This window comes from Perna viridis, chromosome 11, assembly GCF_037379345.1.
Source record: "Perna viridis isolate PV_CMFRI_1.1 ecotype Kerala chromosome 11, ASM3737934v1, whole genome shotgun sequence".
NCBI lineage: Eukaryota > Metazoa > Mollusca > Bivalvia > Mytilida > Mytilidae > Perna > Perna viridis.
Window position 1 is genome coordinate 5206668 of NC_142455.1, and position 16644 is coordinate 5223311.

The 16644-nt window shown below is 39.2% G+C and overlaps 35 non-coding genes across 35 annotated transcripts; all 35 read right to left on the reverse strand.

Moving 5' to 3' along the window:
• Positions 1-270: 270 nt before the first annotated feature.
• Trnaa-cgc (transfer RNA alanine (anticodon CGC)) lies at positions 271-342 on the reverse strand. Its single transcript has one exon. It is a non-coding gene; the product is annotated as a tRNA-Ala (tRNA).
• A 240-nt stretch (positions 343-582) lies between these two features.
• On the reverse strand, positions 583-654 carry Trnaa-ugc (transfer RNA alanine (anticodon UGC)). The gene has a single exon. It is a non-coding gene; the product is annotated as a tRNA-Ala (tRNA).
• Positions 655-853: 199 nt separating this feature from the next.
• Trnae-cuc (transfer RNA glutamic acid (anticodon CUC)) lies at positions 854-925 on the reverse strand. Its single transcript has one exon. It is a non-coding gene; the product is annotated as a tRNA-Glu (tRNA).
• Positions 926-1559: 634 nt separating this feature from the next.
• Positions 1560-1631, reverse strand: Trnaa-cgc (transfer RNA alanine (anticodon CGC)). The gene has a single exon. It is a non-coding gene; the product is annotated as a tRNA-Ala (tRNA).
• Positions 1632-1871: 240 nt separating this feature from the next.
• Trnaa-ugc (transfer RNA alanine (anticodon UGC)) lies at positions 1872-1943 on the reverse strand. The gene has a single exon. It is a non-coding gene; the product is annotated as a tRNA-Ala (tRNA).
• Positions 1944-3744: 1801 nt separating this feature from the next.
• Trnaa-cgc (transfer RNA alanine (anticodon CGC)) lies at positions 3745-3816 on the reverse strand. Its single transcript has one exon. It is a non-coding gene; the product is annotated as a tRNA-Ala (tRNA).
• A 240-nt stretch (positions 3817-4056) lies between these two features.
• Positions 4057-4128, reverse strand: Trnaa-ugc (transfer RNA alanine (anticodon UGC)). Its single transcript has one exon. It is a non-coding gene; the product is annotated as a tRNA-Ala (tRNA).
• A 212-nt stretch (positions 4129-4340) lies between these two features.
• Trnae-cuc (transfer RNA glutamic acid (anticodon CUC)) lies at positions 4341-4412 on the reverse strand. Its single transcript has one exon. It is a non-coding gene; the product is annotated as a tRNA-Glu (tRNA).
• Positions 4413-5046: 634 nt separating this feature from the next.
• On the reverse strand, positions 5047-5118 carry Trnaa-cgc (transfer RNA alanine (anticodon CGC)). Its single transcript has one exon. It is a non-coding gene; the product is annotated as a tRNA-Ala (tRNA).
• A 240-nt stretch (positions 5119-5358) lies between these two features.
• Trnaa-ugc (transfer RNA alanine (anticodon UGC)) lies at positions 5359-5430 on the reverse strand. Its single transcript has one exon. It is a non-coding gene; the product is annotated as a tRNA-Ala (tRNA).
• A 210-nt stretch (positions 5431-5640) lies between these two features.
• On the reverse strand, positions 5641-5712 carry Trnae-cuc (transfer RNA glutamic acid (anticodon CUC)). Its single transcript has one exon. It is a non-coding gene; the product is annotated as a tRNA-Glu (tRNA).
• Positions 5713-6346: 634 nt separating this feature from the next.
• Positions 6347-6418, reverse strand: Trnaa-cgc (transfer RNA alanine (anticodon CGC)). Its single transcript has one exon. It is a non-coding gene; the product is annotated as a tRNA-Ala (tRNA).
• Positions 6419-6658: 240 nt separating this feature from the next.
• On the reverse strand, positions 6659-6730 carry Trnaa-ugc (transfer RNA alanine (anticodon UGC)). Its single transcript has one exon. It is a non-coding gene; the product is annotated as a tRNA-Ala (tRNA).
• A 208-nt stretch (positions 6731-6938) lies between these two features.
• Trnae-cuc (transfer RNA glutamic acid (anticodon CUC)) lies at positions 6939-7010 on the reverse strand. The gene has a single exon. It is a non-coding gene; the product is annotated as a tRNA-Glu (tRNA).
• Positions 7011-7642: 632 nt separating this feature from the next.
• Positions 7643-7714, reverse strand: Trnaa-cgc (transfer RNA alanine (anticodon CGC)). The gene has a single exon. It is a non-coding gene; the product is annotated as a tRNA-Ala (tRNA).
• A 240-nt stretch (positions 7715-7954) lies between these two features.
• Trnaa-ugc (transfer RNA alanine (anticodon UGC)) lies at positions 7955-8026 on the reverse strand. The gene has a single exon. It is a non-coding gene; the product is annotated as a tRNA-Ala (tRNA).
• A 209-nt stretch (positions 8027-8235) lies between these two features.
• Positions 8236-8307, reverse strand: Trnae-cuc (transfer RNA glutamic acid (anticodon CUC)). Its single transcript has one exon. It is a non-coding gene; the product is annotated as a tRNA-Glu (tRNA).
• A 634-nt stretch (positions 8308-8941) lies between these two features.
• Positions 8942-9013, reverse strand: Trnaa-cgc (transfer RNA alanine (anticodon CGC)). The gene has a single exon. It is a non-coding gene; the product is annotated as a tRNA-Ala (tRNA).
• A 240-nt stretch (positions 9014-9253) lies between these two features.
• Trnaa-ugc (transfer RNA alanine (anticodon UGC)) lies at positions 9254-9325 on the reverse strand. Its single transcript has one exon. It is a non-coding gene; the product is annotated as a tRNA-Ala (tRNA).
• Positions 9326-9524: 199 nt separating this feature from the next.
• Trnae-cuc (transfer RNA glutamic acid (anticodon CUC)) lies at positions 9525-9596 on the reverse strand. Its single transcript has one exon. It is a non-coding gene; the product is annotated as a tRNA-Glu (tRNA).
• Positions 9597-10230: 634 nt separating this feature from the next.
• On the reverse strand, positions 10231-10302 carry Trnaa-cgc (transfer RNA alanine (anticodon CGC)). The gene has a single exon. It is a non-coding gene; the product is annotated as a tRNA-Ala (tRNA).
• Positions 10303-10542: 240 nt separating this feature from the next.
• Trnaa-ugc (transfer RNA alanine (anticodon UGC)) lies at positions 10543-10614 on the reverse strand. Its single transcript has one exon. It is a non-coding gene; the product is annotated as a tRNA-Ala (tRNA).
• A 211-nt stretch (positions 10615-10825) lies between these two features.
• On the reverse strand, positions 10826-10897 carry Trnae-cuc (transfer RNA glutamic acid (anticodon CUC)). The gene has a single exon. It is a non-coding gene; the product is annotated as a tRNA-Glu (tRNA).
• Positions 10898-11531: 634 nt separating this feature from the next.
• On the reverse strand, positions 11532-11603 carry Trnaa-cgc (transfer RNA alanine (anticodon CGC)). The gene has a single exon. It is a non-coding gene; the product is annotated as a tRNA-Ala (tRNA).
• Positions 11604-11843: 240 nt separating this feature from the next.
• On the reverse strand, positions 11844-11915 carry Trnaa-ugc (transfer RNA alanine (anticodon UGC)). The gene has a single exon. It is a non-coding gene; the product is annotated as a tRNA-Ala (tRNA).
• Positions 11916-12123: 208 nt separating this feature from the next.
• Positions 12124-12195, reverse strand: Trnae-cuc (transfer RNA glutamic acid (anticodon CUC)). Its single transcript has one exon. It is a non-coding gene; the product is annotated as a tRNA-Glu (tRNA).
• A 634-nt stretch (positions 12196-12829) lies between these two features.
• Trnaa-cgc (transfer RNA alanine (anticodon CGC)) lies at positions 12830-12901 on the reverse strand. Its single transcript has one exon. It is a non-coding gene; the product is annotated as a tRNA-Ala (tRNA).
• Positions 12902-13141: 240 nt separating this feature from the next.
• Positions 13142-13213, reverse strand: Trnaa-ugc (transfer RNA alanine (anticodon UGC)). The gene has a single exon. It is a non-coding gene; the product is annotated as a tRNA-Ala (tRNA).
• A 208-nt stretch (positions 13214-13421) lies between these two features.
• Trnae-cuc (transfer RNA glutamic acid (anticodon CUC)) lies at positions 13422-13493 on the reverse strand. Its single transcript has one exon. It is a non-coding gene; the product is annotated as a tRNA-Glu (tRNA).
• A 632-nt stretch (positions 13494-14125) lies between these two features.
• Positions 14126-14197, reverse strand: Trnaa-cgc (transfer RNA alanine (anticodon CGC)). The gene has a single exon. It is a non-coding gene; the product is annotated as a tRNA-Ala (tRNA).
• Positions 14198-14437: 240 nt separating this feature from the next.
• Positions 14438-14509, reverse strand: Trnaa-ugc (transfer RNA alanine (anticodon UGC)). Its single transcript has one exon. It is a non-coding gene; the product is annotated as a tRNA-Ala (tRNA).
• A 211-nt stretch (positions 14510-14720) lies between these two features.
• Trnae-cuc (transfer RNA glutamic acid (anticodon CUC)) lies at positions 14721-14792 on the reverse strand. Its single transcript has one exon. It is a non-coding gene; the product is annotated as a tRNA-Glu (tRNA).
• A 634-nt stretch (positions 14793-15426) lies between these two features.
• Trnaa-cgc (transfer RNA alanine (anticodon CGC)) lies at positions 15427-15498 on the reverse strand. The gene has a single exon. It is a non-coding gene; the product is annotated as a tRNA-Ala (tRNA).
• A 240-nt stretch (positions 15499-15738) lies between these two features.
• On the reverse strand, positions 15739-15810 carry Trnaa-ugc (transfer RNA alanine (anticodon UGC)). The gene has a single exon. It is a non-coding gene; the product is annotated as a tRNA-Ala (tRNA).
• Positions 15811-16018: 208 nt separating this feature from the next.
• Trnae-cuc (transfer RNA glutamic acid (anticodon CUC)) lies at positions 16019-16090 on the reverse strand. Its single transcript has one exon. It is a non-coding gene; the product is annotated as a tRNA-Glu (tRNA).
• Between the last annotated feature and the right edge of the window lie 554 nt (positions 16091-16644).

The window sequence follows — 16644 nt, forward strand, 5'->3', positions numbered from 1 at the left end:
TTCTTGGACACATCTTGATGAGACTGACAAAATTGAATTAAGGTGACCGCGCAGCCGACATTATAAATCGAAATAAGTTTCGTCTATAAATATTATTTCATATTTTTTTCAATTACATTTTGCAGCATTGGTTATGGGTAACCTTTAACGTACACTGCAAGTTGTCTGCAAGAGAAAGGAAGACGTTCTTTTAGAAACTGTAGTAGAAGTGTACATATACAATACTGTACGTATGATCACTCTTGGACAGGATGAACAAGGAAAAAAATATGGAGATGCCGGGGATCGAACCCGGGGCCTTTCACATGCGAAGCGAACGCTCTACCACTGAGCTACATCCCCGTCATAGCCTGCTAAAATAATTTAATACTAAATAGTCCACTTGTATTGTAAAACATGGCGAAAACAGGTTACAGTGTCGTAGTAGAGATCAGTCAGGCGGATCGTGCAATTAAAAGACTTCACTCGGAGTTTCAAACGGATGCTACACTAGCTGAAGCAACTGTTCTGTAATTAAAAAACCAGATAAGATGAAATAACATATTATCTTTAAGGAAAAAAGAGGTTAAAAAAATATAGAAGTGGAGATGCCGGGGATCGAACCCGGGGCCTTTCACATGCAAAGCGAACGCTCTACCACTGAGCTACATCCCCTTCTTAATAAACATCTTGCATTTTTTATATTAGTACCTGTTGCTCTTCGACTATTAAAGATCGATATGAAAAGAGAGAAGACAAACAATAATGATTGTTTGTAGCCAAACTATTCGCCACAGCATGGTATAAACAAAACAAGGATTTGATAGTTTTAAAATGGCTTCATGGGGGAAAAAAAACGGAAAGGAAAAAATTATTCCCAGACGGGGAATCGAACCCCGGCCGCCGCGGTGAGAGCGCGGAATCCTAACCACTAGACTACCTGGGACTTACTCTTAACCGGGTATACTTACTTACTTAAACAGTCATCCAAGTATGCGTCTGGTGATGGACAGTATTAAGGCGCACTCAGACGTTAAAACCCGGGCTGTCAAATGTAAATAGATACCAGTCAAGTACATTCGACAAATGTCTGTAGTGAACTACGCAGGGCTATAATTGTAAAGTAGGAAGATGTTGTCTGTCAACACTGGACGAATGTATTTTTTTGACTTCTTTCTTTTCCCTCCGAAGGAGTGAAATCTTCACATAGTTCATTTTGCAGCTTACAACTGTTACAGTACTACATTTCCATTTGTGCCCTCAAAAAACACCACCAGTGAGATTTGTGCTAGGTAAATGAACGACAACCATTCTTGGACACATCTTGATGAGACTGACAAAATTGAATTAAGGTGACCGCGCAGCCGACATTATAAATCGAAATAAGTTTCGTCTATAAATATTATTTCATATTTTTTTCAATTACATTTTGCAGCATCGGTTATGGGTAACCTTTAACGTACACTGCAAGTTGTCTGCAAGAGAAAGGAAGACGTTCTTTTAGAAACTGTAGTAGAAGTGTACATATACAATACTGTACGTATGATCACTCTTGGACAGGATGAACAAGGAAAAAAATATGGAGATGCCGGGGATCGAACCCGGGGCCTTTCACATGCGAAGCGAACGCTCTACCACTGAGCTACATCCCCGTCATAGCCTGCTAAAATAATTTAATACTAAATAGTCCACTTGTATTGTAAAACATGGCGAAAACAGGTTACAGTGTCGTAGTAGAGATCAGTCAGGCGGATCGTGCAATTAAAAGACTTCACTCGGAGTTTCAAACGGATGCTACACTAGCTGAAGCAACTGTTCTGTAATTAAAAAACCAGATAAGATGAAATAACATATTATCTTTAAGGAAAAAAGAGGTTAAAAAAATATAGAAGTGGAGATGCCGGGGATCGAACCCGGGGCCTTTCACATGCAAAGCGAACGCTCTACCACTGAGCTACATCCCCTTCTTAATAAACATCTTGCATTTTTTATATTAGTACCTGTTGCGAAACTAGCTCTTCGACTATTAAAGATCGATATGAAAAGAGAGAAGACAAACAATAATGATTGTTTGTAGCCAAACTATTCGCCACAGCATGGTATAAACAAAACAAGGATTTGATAGTTTTAAAATGGCTTCATGGGGGAAAAAAAAAACGGAAAGGAAAAAATTATTCCCAGACGGGGAATCGAACCCCGGCCGCCGCGGTGAGAGCGCGGAATCCTTTTTTTTTTTTTTTTTTTTTTTTTTTTTTTTTATATATCACAGATTTTTACATCAATATTTTGTTCACAAAAACATTAATTCTCAATTGTCCGTATTACAATCCAGGCTGAATACAATCACATTCACAATTGTCCATTTTTCATGCAATCCTGAAAGAATACATTAAACATACAAATGTCTGCTCATATCATCTACACTTTCTTACAACAGTTTAAATATATTCGCATACTTTTTTAGTTATTTTTCAACATTTTTCGTAAAAGGTAAAAACAAGCATGACTTCACGAAAAGAGGATTATTTTAATTTAACAATATATCAATTAAATCTCTTGTCCAAAAGTTATGTAAAAAGGCTGGACCTCCACGCCTTTATATCAACTTTGGTATAAAGTTTTAACAAAATATGATTAAACTCAAACAATCCACAATTCAATGGCACTCTCATACAAATAAGGTCTATTGACTCTTCAAAAAGTATTCCATCTTTTGAATTCCTTCTTTCACTATATCACTGTAAAATTTAGTTTGCCGTACATCATTAAAATCTTCTTCAATATTTTTCTTAAAATATTTCCAGTGATGGACGGAGCGGTCAATAATAATAGTTTCATCGTCTGTTAAACAGTGATGAAGAATGTTCATCGTTCCTGGCAAAAATGCTAATAAAACGCCAATACTACCAGTACAAAATTTGATAACAATTTTGTCCAATGAAAGTGGTATTTGAACAATTGGTTGTGTATTGTCCGTTTTCCTTTTTTGTGTACCGGTATTCACTTTTGATCTATTTAAATCTTGCCGAGGTGGTTCAACAGGTTTATGAATAGTCTTCTTTATACACACATTATCAGTAATCGATTGTCCACCGCTACCTTTCTTGCTTGACTGCTTTTCTTTATTTGGTTCAACCGGTGATTTAATTACCTTATGCGAGGATCCACACGGGGTTTTCTCTAACTTATCTGCGACAGATATCTCCATATCCCAGTCCGATTGTTTGTCAGATGATTCGGAATCATCATCGGAAGAACCAGTATCACTTGACAATGTCTGATCTTTTATGTTTTCACCGACGCTATTTTTGGCCGCAATAAATTCATCATACCGTCTTTGATCACGACTACGTGTAGACTTGGATTTGTGTCGCTTCGGTTGATTGTTTGTCCAACTTAAGCTAATTCGCATTTTTCCATTCTGTTCAACAGAAGACCATGAAAATTCACTGTATTGTTCACTAACAATATTCACCAAAGCTAACAACGTTTTTGGGAGATTTTCCATTTTTTCCAATGAAGCTCTACCTCCCATGCAGACCCTCAACGGGAAATGAAGAATAAGCACAATCAGTATAAAAACGCTTATAATACATCAAATTGTCAATCTGACTTACGTTTAGTGAAACAATGTCCTAAATACACAAGTAATGGCTGGTAAATCCAATCCAAAACACGGTAATCCGACAAATAATCACATTTTCTATCAGCACTGACAAAAAGGCGTCCGACATCTTGGGCATACTCGACTGGTCTCCCAAAATATGGAGATGCCGGGGATCGAACCCGGGGCCTTTCACATGCGAAGCGAACGCTCTACCACTGAGCTACATCCCCGTCATAGCCTGCTAAAATAATTTAATACTAAATAGTCCACTTGTATTGTAAAACATGGCGAAAACAGGTTACAGTGTCGTAGTAGAGATCAGTCAGGCGGATCGTGCAATTAAAAGACTTCACTCGGAGTTTCAAACGGATGCTACACTAGCTGAAGCAACTGTTCTGTAATTAAAAAACCAGATAAGATGAAATAACATATTATCTTTAAGGAAAAAAGAGGTTAAAAAAATATAGAAGTGGAGATGCCGGGGATCGAACCCGGGGCCTTTCACATGCAAAGCGAACGCTCTACCACTGAGCTACATCCCCTTCTTAATAAACATCTTGCATTTTTTATATTAGTACCTGTTGCGAAACTAGCTCTTCGACTATTAAAGATCGATATGAAAAGAGAGAAGACAAACAATAATGATTGTTTGTAGCCAAACTATTCGCCACAGCATGGTATAAACAAAACAAGGATTTGATAGTTTTAAAATGGCTTCATGGGGGAAAAAAAAAAAACGGAAAGGAAAAAATTATTCCCAGACGGGGAATCGAACCCCGGCCGCCGCGGTGAGAGCGCGGAATCCTAACCACTAGACTACCTGGGACTTACTCTTAACCGGGTATACTTACTTACTTAAACAGTCATCCAAGTATGCGTCTGGTGATGGACAGTATTAAGGCGCACTCAGACGTTAAAACCCGGGCTGTCAAATGTAAATAGATACCAGTCAAGTACATTCGACAAATGTCTGTAGTGAACTACGCAGGGCTATAATTGTAAAGTAGGAAGATGTTGTCTGTCAACACTGGACGAATGTATTTTTTTGACTTCTTTCTTTTCCCTCCGAAGGAGTGAAATCTTCACATAGTTCATTTTGCAGCTTACAACTGTTACAGTACTACATTTCCATTTGTGCCCTCAAAAAACACCACCAGTGAGATTTGTGCTAGGTAAATGAACGACAACCATTCTTGGACACATCTTGCTGAGACTGACAAAATTGAATTAAGGTGACCGCGCAGCCGACATTATAAATCGAAATAAGTTTCGTCTATAAATATTATTTCATATTTTTTTCAATTACATTTTGCAGCATTGGTTATGGGTAACCTTTAACGTACACTGCAAGTTGTCTGCAAGAGAAAGGAAGACGTTCTTTTAGAAACTGTAGTAGAAGTGTACATATACAATACTGTACGTATGATCACTCTTGGACAGGATGAACAAGGAAAAAAATATGGAGATGCCGGGGATCGAACCCGGGGCCTTTCACATGCGAAGCGAACGCTCTACCACTGAGCTACATCCCCGTCATAGCCTGCTAAAATAATTTAATACTAAATAGTCCACTTGTATTGTAAAACATGGCGAAAACAGGTTACAGTGTCGTAGTAGAGATCAGTCAGGCGGATCGTGCAATTAAAAGACTTCACTCGGAGTTTCAAACGGATGCTACACTAGCTGAAGCAACTGTTCTGTAATTAAAAAACCAGATAAGATGAAATAACATATTATCTTTAAGGAAAAAAGAGGTTAAAAAAATATAGAAGTGGAGATGCCGGGGATCGAACCCGGGGCCTTTCACATGCAAAGCGAACGCTCTACCACTGAGCTACATCCCCTTCTTAATAAACATCTTGCATTTTTTATATTAGTACCTGTTGCGAAACTAGCTCTTCGACTATTAAAGATCGATATGAAAAGAGAGAAGACAAACAATAATGATTGTTTGTAGCCAAACTATTCGCCACAGCATGGTATAAACAAAACAAGGATTTGATAGTTTTAAAATGGCTTCATGGGGGAAAAAAAAAACGGAAAGGAAAAAATTATTCCCAGACGGGGAATCGAACCCCGGCCGCCGCGGTGAGAGCGCGGAATCCTAACCACTAGACTACCTGGGACTTACTCTTAACCGGGTATACTTACTTACTTAAACAGTCATCCAAGTATGCGTCTGGTGATGGACAGTATTAAGGCGCACTCAGACGTTAAAACCCGGGCTGTCAAATGTAAATAGATACCAGTCAAGTACATTCGACAAATGTCTGTAGTGAACTACGCAGGGCTATAATTGTAAAGTAGGAAGATGTTGTCTGTCAACACTGGACGAATGTATTTTTTTGACTTCTTTCTTTTCCCTCCGAAGGAGTGAAATCTTCACATAGTTCATTTTGCAGCTTACAACTGTTACAGTACTACATTTCCATTTGTGCCCTCAAAAAACACCACCAGTGAGATTTGTGCTAGGTAAATGAACGACAACCATTCTTGGACACATCTTGCTGAGACTGACAAAATTGAATTAAGGTGACCGCGCAGCCGACATTATAAATCGAAATAAGTTTCGTCTATAAATATTATTTCATATTTTTTTCAATTACATTTTGCAGCATTGGTTATGGGTAACCTTTAACGTACACTGCAAGTTGTCTGCAAGAGAAAGGAAGACGTTCTTTTAGAAACTGTAGTAGAAGTGTACATATACAATACTGTACGTATGATCACTCTTGGACAGGATGAACAAGGAAAAAAATATGGAGATGCCGGGGATCGAACCCGGGGCCTTTCACATGCGAAGCGAACGCTCTACCACTGAGCTACATCCCCGTCATAGCCTGCTAAAATAATTTAATACTAAATAGTCCACTTGTATTGTAAAACATGGCGAAAACAGGTTACAGTGTCGTAGTAGAGATCAGTCAGGCGGATCGTGCAATTAAAAGACTTCACTCGGAGTTTCAAACGGATGCTACACTAGCTGAAGCAACTGTTCTGTAATTAAAAAACCAGATAAGATGAAATAACATATTATCTTTAAGGAAAAAAGAGGTTAAAAAAATATAGAAGTGGAGATGCCGGGGATCGAACCCGGGGCCTTTCACATGCAAAGCGAACGCTCTACCACTGAGCTACATCCCCTTCTTAATAAACATCTTGCATTTTTTATATTAGTACCTGTTGCGAAACTAGCTCTTCGACTATTAAAGATCGATATGAAAAGAGAGAAGACAAACAATAATGATTGTTTGTAGCCAAACTATTCGCCACAGCATGGTATAAACAAAACAAGGATTTGATAGTTTTAAAATGGCTTCATGGGGGAAAAAAAACGGAAAGGAAAAAATTATTCCCAGACGGGGAATCGAACCCCGGCCGCCGCGGTGAGAGCGCGGAATCCTAACCACTAGACTACCTGGGACTTACTCTTAACCGGGTATACTTACTTACTTAAACAGTCATCCAAGTATGCGTCTGGTGATGGACAGTATTAAGGCGCACTCAGACGTTAAAACCCGGGCTGTCAAATGTAAATAGATACCAGTCAAGTACATTCGACAAATGTCTGTAGTGAACTACGCAGGGCTATAATTGTAAAGTAGGAAGATGTTGTCTGTCAACACTGGACGAATGTATTTTTTTGACTTCTTTCTTTTCCCTCCGAAGGAGTGAAATCTTCACATAGTTCATTTTGCAGCTTACAACTGTTACAGTACTACATTTCCATTTGTGCCCTCAAAAAACACCACCAGTGAGATTTGTGCTAGGTAAATGAACGACAACCATTCTTGGACACATCTTGCTGAGACTGACAAAATTGAATTAAGGTGACCGCGCAGCCGACATTATAAATCGAAATAAGTTTCGTCTATAAATATTATTTCATATTTTTTTCAATTACATTTTGCAGCATTGGTTATGGGTAACCTTTAACGTACACTGCAAGTTGTCTGCAAGAGAAAGGAAGACGTTCTTTTAGAAACTGTAGTAGAAGTGTACATATACAATACTGTACGTATGATCACTTGGACAGGATGAACAAGGAAAAAAATATGGAGATGCCGGGGATCGAACCCGGGGCCTTTCACATGCGAAGCGAACGCTCTACCACTGAGCTACATCCCCGTCATAGCCTGCTAAAATAATTTAATACTAAATAGTCCACTTGTATTGTAAAACATGGCGAAAACAGGTTACAGTGTCGTAGTAGAGATCAGTCAGGCGGATCGTGCAATTAAAAGACTTCACTCGGAGTTTCAAACGGATGCTACACTAGCTGAAGCAACTGTTCTGTAATTAAAAAACCAGATAAGATGAAATAACATATTATCTTTAAGGAAAAAAGAGGTTAAAAAAATATAGAAGTGGAGATGCCGGGGATCGAACCCGGGGCCTTTCACATGCAAAGCGAACGCTCTACCACTGAGCTACATCCCCTTCTTAATAAACATCTTGCATTTTTTATATTAGTACCTGTTGCGAAACTAGCTCTTCGACTATTAAAGATCGATATGAAAAGAGAGAAGACAAACAATAATGATTGTTTGTAGCCAAACTATTCGCCACAGCATGGTATAAACAAAACAAGGATTTGATAGTTTTAAAATGGCTTCATGGGGGAAAAAAAAACGGAAAGGAAAAAATTATTCCCAGACGGGGAATCGAACCCCGGCCGCCGCGGTGAGAGCGCGGAATCCTAACCACTAGACTACCTGGGACTTACTCTTAACCGGGTATACTTACTTACTTAAACAGTCATCCAAGTATGCGTCTGGTGATGGACAGTATTAAGGCGCACTCAGACGTTAAAACCCGGGCTGTCAAATGTAAATAGATACCAGTCAAGTACATTCGACAAATGTCTGTAGTGAATTACGCAGGGCTATAATTGTAAAGTAGGAAGATGTTGTCTGTCAACACTGGACGAATGTATTTTTTTGACTTCTTTCTTTTCCCTCCGAAGGAGTGAAATCTTCACATAGTTCATTTTGCAGCTTACAACTGTTACAGTACTACATTTCCATTTGTGCCCTCAAAAAACACCACCAGTGAGATTTGTGCTAGGTAAATGAACGACAACCATTCTTGGACACATCTTGATGAGACTGACAAAATTGAATTAAGGTGACCGCGCAGCCGACATTATAAATCGAAATAAGTTTCGTCTATAAATATTATTTCATATTTTTTTCAATTACATTTTGCAGCATCGGTTATGGGTAACCTTTAACGTACACTGCAAGTTGTCTGCAAGAGAAAGGAAGACGTTCTTTTAGAAACTGTAGTAGAAGTGTACATATACAATACTGTACGTATGATCACTCTTGGACAGGATGAACAAGGAAAAAAATATGGAGATGCCGGGGATCGAACCCGGGGCCTTTCACATGCGAAGCGAACGCTCTACCACTGAGCTACATCCCCGTCATAGCCTGCTAAAATAATTTAATACTAAATAGTCCACTTGTATTGTAAAACATGGCGAAAACAGGTTACAGTGTCGTAGTAGAGATCAGTCAGGCGGATCGTGCAATTAAAAGACTTCACTCGGAGTTTCAAACGGATGCTACACTAGCTGAAGCAACTGTTCTGTAATTAAAAAACCAGATAAGATGAAATAACATATTATCTTTAAGGAAAAAAGAGGTTAAAAAAATATAGAAGTGGAGATGCCGGGGATCGAACCCGGGGCCTTTCACATGCAAAGCGAACGCTCTACCACTGAGCTACATCCCCTTCTTAATAAACATCTTGCATTTTTTATATTAGTACCTGTTGCTCTTCGACTATTAAAGATCGATATGAAAAGAGAGAAGACAAACAATAATGATTGTTTGTAGCCAAACTATTCGCCACAGCATGGTATAAACAAAACAAGGATTTGATAGTTTTAAAATGGCTTCATGGGGGAAAAAAAACGGAAAGGAAAAAATTATTCCCAGACGGGGAATCGAACCCCGGCCGCCGCGGTGAGAGCGCGGAATCCTAACCACTAGACTACCTGGGACTTACTCTTAACCGGGTATACTTACTTACTTAAACAGTCATCCAAGTATGCGTCTGGTGATGGACAGTATTAAGGCGCACTCAGACGTTAAAACCCGGGCTGTCAAATGTAAATAGATACCAGTCAAGTACATTCGACAAATGTCTGTAGTGAACTACGCAGGGCTATAATTGTAAAGTAGGAAGATGTTGTCTGTCAACACTGGACGAATGTATTTTTTTGACTTCTTTCTTTTCCCTCCGAAGGAGTGAAATCTTCACATAGTTCATTTTGCAGCTTACAACTGTTACAGTACTACATTTCCATTTGTGCCCTCAAAAAACACCACCAGTGAGATTTGTGCTAGGTAAATGAACGACAACCATTCTTGGACACATCTTGATGAGACTGACAAAATTGAATTAAGGTGACCGCGCAGCCGACATTATAAATCGAAATAAGTTTCGTCTATAAATATTATTTCATATTTTTTTCAATTACATTTTGCAGCATCGGTTATGGGTAACCTTTAACGTACACTGCAAGTTGTCTGCAAGAGAAAGGAAGACGTTCTTTTAGAAACTGTAGTAGAAGTGTACATATACAATACTGTACGTATGATCACTCTTGGACAGGATGAACAAGGAAAAAAATATGGAGATGCCGGGGATCGAACCCGGGGCCTTTCACATGCGAAGCGAACGCTCTACCACTGAGCTACATCCCCGTCATAGCCTGCTAAAATAATTTAATACTAAATAGTCCACTTGTATTGTAAAACATGGCGAAAACAGGTTACAGTGTCGTAGTAGAGATCAGTCAGGCGGATCGTGCAATTAAAAGACTTCACTCGGAGTTTCAAACGGATGCTACACTAGCTGAAGCAACTGTTCTGTAATTAAAAAACCAGATAAGATGAAATAACATATTATCTTTAAGGAAAAAAGAGGTTAAAAAAATATAGAAGTGGAGATGCCGGGGATCGAACCCGGGGCCTTTCACATGCAAAGCGAACGCTCTACCACTGAGCTACATCCCCTTCTTAATAAACATCTTGCATTTTTTATATTAGTACCTGTTGCGAAACTAGCTCTTCGACTATTAAAGATCGATATGAAAAGAGAGAAGACAAACAATAATGATTGTTTGTAGCCAAACTATTCGCCACAGCATGGTATAAACAAAACAAGGATTTGATAGTTTTAAAATGGCTTCATGGGGGAAAAAAAAAAACGGAAAGGAAAAAATTATTCCCAGACGGGGAATCGAACCCCGGCCGCCGCGGTGAGAGCGCGGAATCCTAACCACTAGACTACCTGGGACTTACTCTTAACCGGGTATACTTACTTACTTAAACAGTCATCCAAGTATGCGTCTGGTGATGGACAGTATTAAGGCGCACTCAGACGTTAAAACCCGGGCTGTCAAATGTAAATAGATACCAGTCAAGTACATTCGACAAATGTCTGTAGTGAACTACGCAGGGCTATAATTGTAAAGTAGGAAGATGTTGTCTGTCAACACTGGACGAATGTATTTTTTTGACTTCTTTCTTTTCCCTCCGAAGGAGTGAAATCTTCACATAGTTCATTTTGCAGCTTACAACTGTTACAGTACTACATTTCCATTTGTGCCCTCAAAAAACACCACCAGTGAGATTTGTGCTAGGTAAATGAACGACAACCATTCTTGGACACATCTTGCTGAGACTGACAAAATTGAATTAAGGTGACCGCGCAGCCGACATTATAAATCGAAATAAGTTTCGTCTATAAATATTATTTCATATTTTTTTCAATTACATTTTGCAGCATTGGTTATGGGTAACCTTTAACGTACACTGCAAGTTGTCTGCAAGAGAAAGGAAGACGTTCTTTTAGAAACTGTAGTAGAAGTGTACATATACAATACTGTACGTATGATCACTCTTGGACAGGATGAACAAGGAAAAAAATATGGAGATGCCGGGGATCGAACCCGGGGCCTTTCACATGCGAAGCGAACGCTCTACCACTGAGCTACATCCCCGTCATAGCCTGCTAAAATAATTTAATACTAAATAGTCCACTTGTATTGTAAAACATGGCGAAAACAGGTTACAGTGTCGTAGTAGAGATCAGTCAGGCGGATCGTGCAATTAAAAGACTTCACTCGGAGTTTCAAACGGATGCTACACTAGCTGAAGCAACTGTTCTGTAATTAAAAAACCAGATAAGATGAAATAACATATTATCTTTAAGGAAAAAAGAGGTTAAAAAAATATAGAAGTGGAGATGCCGGGGATCGAACCCGGGGCCTTTCACATGCAAAGCGAACGCTCTACCACTGAGCTACATCCCCTTCTTAATAAACATCTTGCATTTTTTATATTAGTACCTGTTGCGAAACTAGCTCTTCGACTATTAAAGATCGATATGAAAAGAGAGAAGACAAACAATAATGATTGTTTGTAGCCAAACTATTCGCCACAGCATGGTATAAACAAAACAAGGATTTGATAGTTTTAAAATGGCTTCATGGGGGAAAAAAAACGGAAAGGAAAAAATTATTCCCAGACGGGGAATCGAACCCCGGCCGCCGCGGTGAGAGCGCGGAATCCTAACCACTAGACTACCTGGGACTTACTCTTAACCGGGTATACTTACTTACTTAAACAGTCATCCAAGTATGCGTCTGGTGATGGACAGTATTAAGGCGCACTCAGACGTTAAAACCCGGGCTGTCAAATGTAAATAGATACCAGTCAAGTACATTCGACAAATGTCTGTAGTGAACTACGCAGGGCTATAATTGTAAAGTAGGAAGATGTTGTCTGTCAACACTGGACGAATGTATTTTTTTGACTTCTTTCTTTTCCCTCCGAAGGAGTGAAATCTTCACATAGTTCATTTTGCAGCTTACAACTGTTACAGTACTACATTTCCATTTGTGCCCTCAAAAAACACCACCAGTGAGATTTGTGCTAGGTAAATGAACGACAACCATTCTTGGACACATCTTGCTGAGACTGACAAAATTGAATTAAGGTGACCGCGCAGCCGACATTATAAATCGAAATAAGTTTCGTCTATAAATATTATTTCATATTTTTTTCAATTACATTTTGCAGCATTGGTTATGGGTAACCTTTAACGTACACTGCAAGTTGTCTGCAAGAGAAAGGAAGACGTTCTTTTAGAAACTGTAGTAGAAGTGTACATATACAATACTGTACGTATGATCACTCTTGGACAGGATGAACAAGGAAAAAAATATGGAGATGCCGGGGATCGAACCCGGGGCCTTTCACATGCGAAGCGAACGCTCTACCACTGAGCTACATCCCCGTCATAGCCTGCTAAAATAATTTAATACTAAATAGTCCACTTGTATTGTAAAACATGGCGAAAACAGGTTACAGTGTCGTAGTAGAGATCAGTCAGGCGGATCGTGCAATTAAAAGACTTCACTCGGAGTTTCAAACGGATGCTACACTAGCTGAAGCAACTGTTCTGTAATTAAAAAACCAGATAAGATGAAATAACATATTATCTTTAAGGAAAAAAGAGGTTAAAAAAATATAGAAGTGGAGATGCCGGGGATCGAACCCGGGGCCTTTCACATGCAAAGCGAACGCTCTACCACTGAGCTACATCCCCTTCTTAATAAACATCTTGCATTTTTTATATTAGTACCTGTTGCGAAACTAGCTCTTCGACTATTAAAGATCGATATGAAAAGAGAGAAGACAAACAATAATGATTGTTTGTAGCCAAACTATTCGCCACAGCATGGTATAAACAAAACAAGGATTTGATAGTTTTAAAATGGCTTCATGGGGGAAAAAAAACGGAAAGGAAAAAATTATTCCCAGACGGGGAATCGAACCCCGGCCGCCGCGGTGAGAGCGCGGAATCCTAACCACTAGACTACCTGGGACTTACTCTTAACCGGGTATACTTACTTACTTAAACAGTCATCCAAGTATGCGTCTGGTGATGGACAGTATTAAGGCGCACTCAGACGTTAAAACCCGGGCTGTCAAATGTAAATAGATACCAGTCAAGTACATTCGACAAATGTCTGTAGTGAACTACGCAGGGCTATAATTGTAAAGTAGGAAGATGTTGTCTGTCAACACTGGACGAATGTATTTTTTTGACTTCTTTCTTTTCCCTCCGAAGGAGTGAAATCTTCACATAGTTCATTTTGCAGCTTACAACTGTTACAGTACTACATTTCCATTTGTGCCCTCAAAAAACACCACCAGTGAGATTTGTGCTAGGTAAATGAACGACAACCATTCTTGGACACATCTTGCTGAGACTGACAAAATTGAATTAAGGTGACCGCGCAGCCGACATTATAAATCGAAATAAGTTTCGTCTATAAATATTATTTCATATTTTTTTCAATTACATTTTGCAGCATTGGTTATGGGTAACCTTTAACGTACACTGCAAGTTGTCTGCAAGAGAAAGGAAGACGTTCTTTTAGAAACTGTAGTAGAAGTGTACATATACAATACTGTACGTATGATCACTTGGACAGGATGAACAAGGAAAAAAATATGGAGATGCCGGGGATCGAACCCGGGGCCTTTCACATGCGAAGCGAACGCTCTACCACTGAGCTACATCCCCGTCATAGCCTGCTAAAATAATTTAATACTAAATAGTCCACTTGTATTGTAAAACATGGCGAAAACAGGTTACAGTGTCGTAGTAGAGATCAGTCAGGCGGATCGTGCAATTAAAAGACTTCACTCGGAGTTTCAAACGGATGCTACACTAGCTGAAGCAACTGTTCTGTAATTAAAAAACCAGATAAGATGAAATAACATATTATCTTTAAGGAAAAAAGAGGTTAAAAAAATATAGAAGTGGAGATGCCGGGGATCGAACCCGGGGCCTTTCACATGCAAAGCGAACGCTCTACCACTGAGCTACATCCCCTTCTTAATAAACATCTTGCATTTTTTATATTAGTACCTGTTGCGAAACTAGCTCTTCGACTATTAAAGATCGATATGAAAAGAGAGAAGACAAACAATAATGATTGTTTGTAGCCAAACTATTCGCCACAGCATGGTATAAACAAAACAAGGATTTGATAGTTTTAAAATGGCTTCATGGGGGAAAAAAAAAAACGGAAAGGAAAAAATTATTCCCAGACGGGGAATCGAACCCCGGCCGCCGCGGTGAGAGCGCGGAATCCTAACCACTAGACTACCTGGGACTTACTCTTAACCGGGTATACTTACTTACTTAAACAGTCATCCAAGTATGCGTCTGGTGATGGACAGTATTAAGGCGCACTCAGACGTTAAAACCCGGGCTGTCAAATGTAAATAGATACCAGTCAAGTACATTCGACAAATGTCTGTAGTGAACTACGCAGGGCTATAATTGTAAAGTAGGAAGATGTTGTCTGTCAACACTGGACGAATGTATTTTTTTGACTTCTTTCTTTTCCCTCCGAAGGAGTGAAATCTTCACATAGTTCATTTTGCAGCTTACAACTGTTACAGTACTACATTTCCATTTGTGCCCTCAAAAAACACCACCAGTGAGATTTGTGCTAGGTAAATGAACGACAACCATTCTTGGACACATCTTGCTGAGACTGACAAAATTGAATTAAGGTGACCGCGCAGCCGACATTATAAATCGAAATAAGTTTCGTCTATAAATATTATTTCATATTTTTTTCAATTACATTTTGCAGCATTGGTTATGGGTAACCTTTAACGTACACTGCAAGTTGTCTGCAAGAGAAAGGAAGACGTTCTTTTAGAAACTGTAGTAGAAGTGTACATATACAATACTGTACGTATGATCACTCTTGGACAGGATGAACAAGGAAAAAAATATGGAGATGCCGGGGATCGAACCCGGGGCCTTTCACATGCGAAGCGAACGCTCTACCACTGAGCTACATCCCCGTCATAGCCTGCTAAAATAATTTAATACTAAATAGTCCACTTGTATTGTAAAACATGGCGAAAACAGGTTACAGTGTCGTAGTAGAGATCAGTCAGGCGGATCGTGCAATTAAAAGACTTCACTCGGAGTTTCAAACGGATGCTACACTAGCTGAAGCAACTGTTCTGTAATTAAAAAACCAGATAAGATGAAATAACATATTATCTTTAAGGAAAAAAGAGGTTAAAAAAATATAGAAGTGGAGATGCCGGGGATCGAACACGGGGCCTTTCACATGCAAAGCGAACGCTCTACCACTGAGCTACATCCCCTTCTTAATAAACATCTTGCATTTTTTATATTAGTACCTGTTGCGAAACTAGCTCTTCGACTATTAAAGATCGATATGAAAAGAGAGAAGACAAACAATAATGATTGTTTGTAGCCAAACTATTCGCCACAGCATGGTATAAACAAAACAAGGATTTGATAGTTTTAAAATGGCTTCATGGGGGAAAAAAAACGGAAAGGAAAAAATTATTCCCAGACGGGGAATCGAACCCCGGCCGCCGCGGTGAGAGCGCGGAATCCTAACCACTAGACTACCTGGGACTTACTCTTAACCGGGTATACTTACTTACTTAAACAGTCATCCAAGTATGCGTCTGGTGATGGACAGTATTAAGGCGCACTCAGACGTTAAAACCCGGGCTGTCAAATGTAAATAGATACCAGTCAAGTACATTCGACAAATGTCTGTAGTGAACTACGCAGGGCTATAATTGTAAAGTAGGAAGATGTTGTCTGTCAACACTGGACGAATGTATTTTTTTGACTTCTTTCTTTTCCCTCCGAAGGAGTGAAATCTTCACATAGTTCATTTTGCAGCTTACAACTGTTACAGTACTACATTTCCATTTGTGCCCTCAAAAAACACCACCAGTGAGATTTGTGCTAGGTAAATGAACGACAACCATTCTTGGACACATCTTGCTGAGACTGACAAAATTGAATTAAGGTGACCGCGCAGCCGACATTATAAATCGAAATAAGTTTCGTCTATAAATATTATTTCATATTTTTTTCAATTACATTTTGCAGCATTGGTTATGGGTAACCTTTAACGTACACTGCAAGTTGTCTGCAAGAGAAAGGAAGACGTTCTT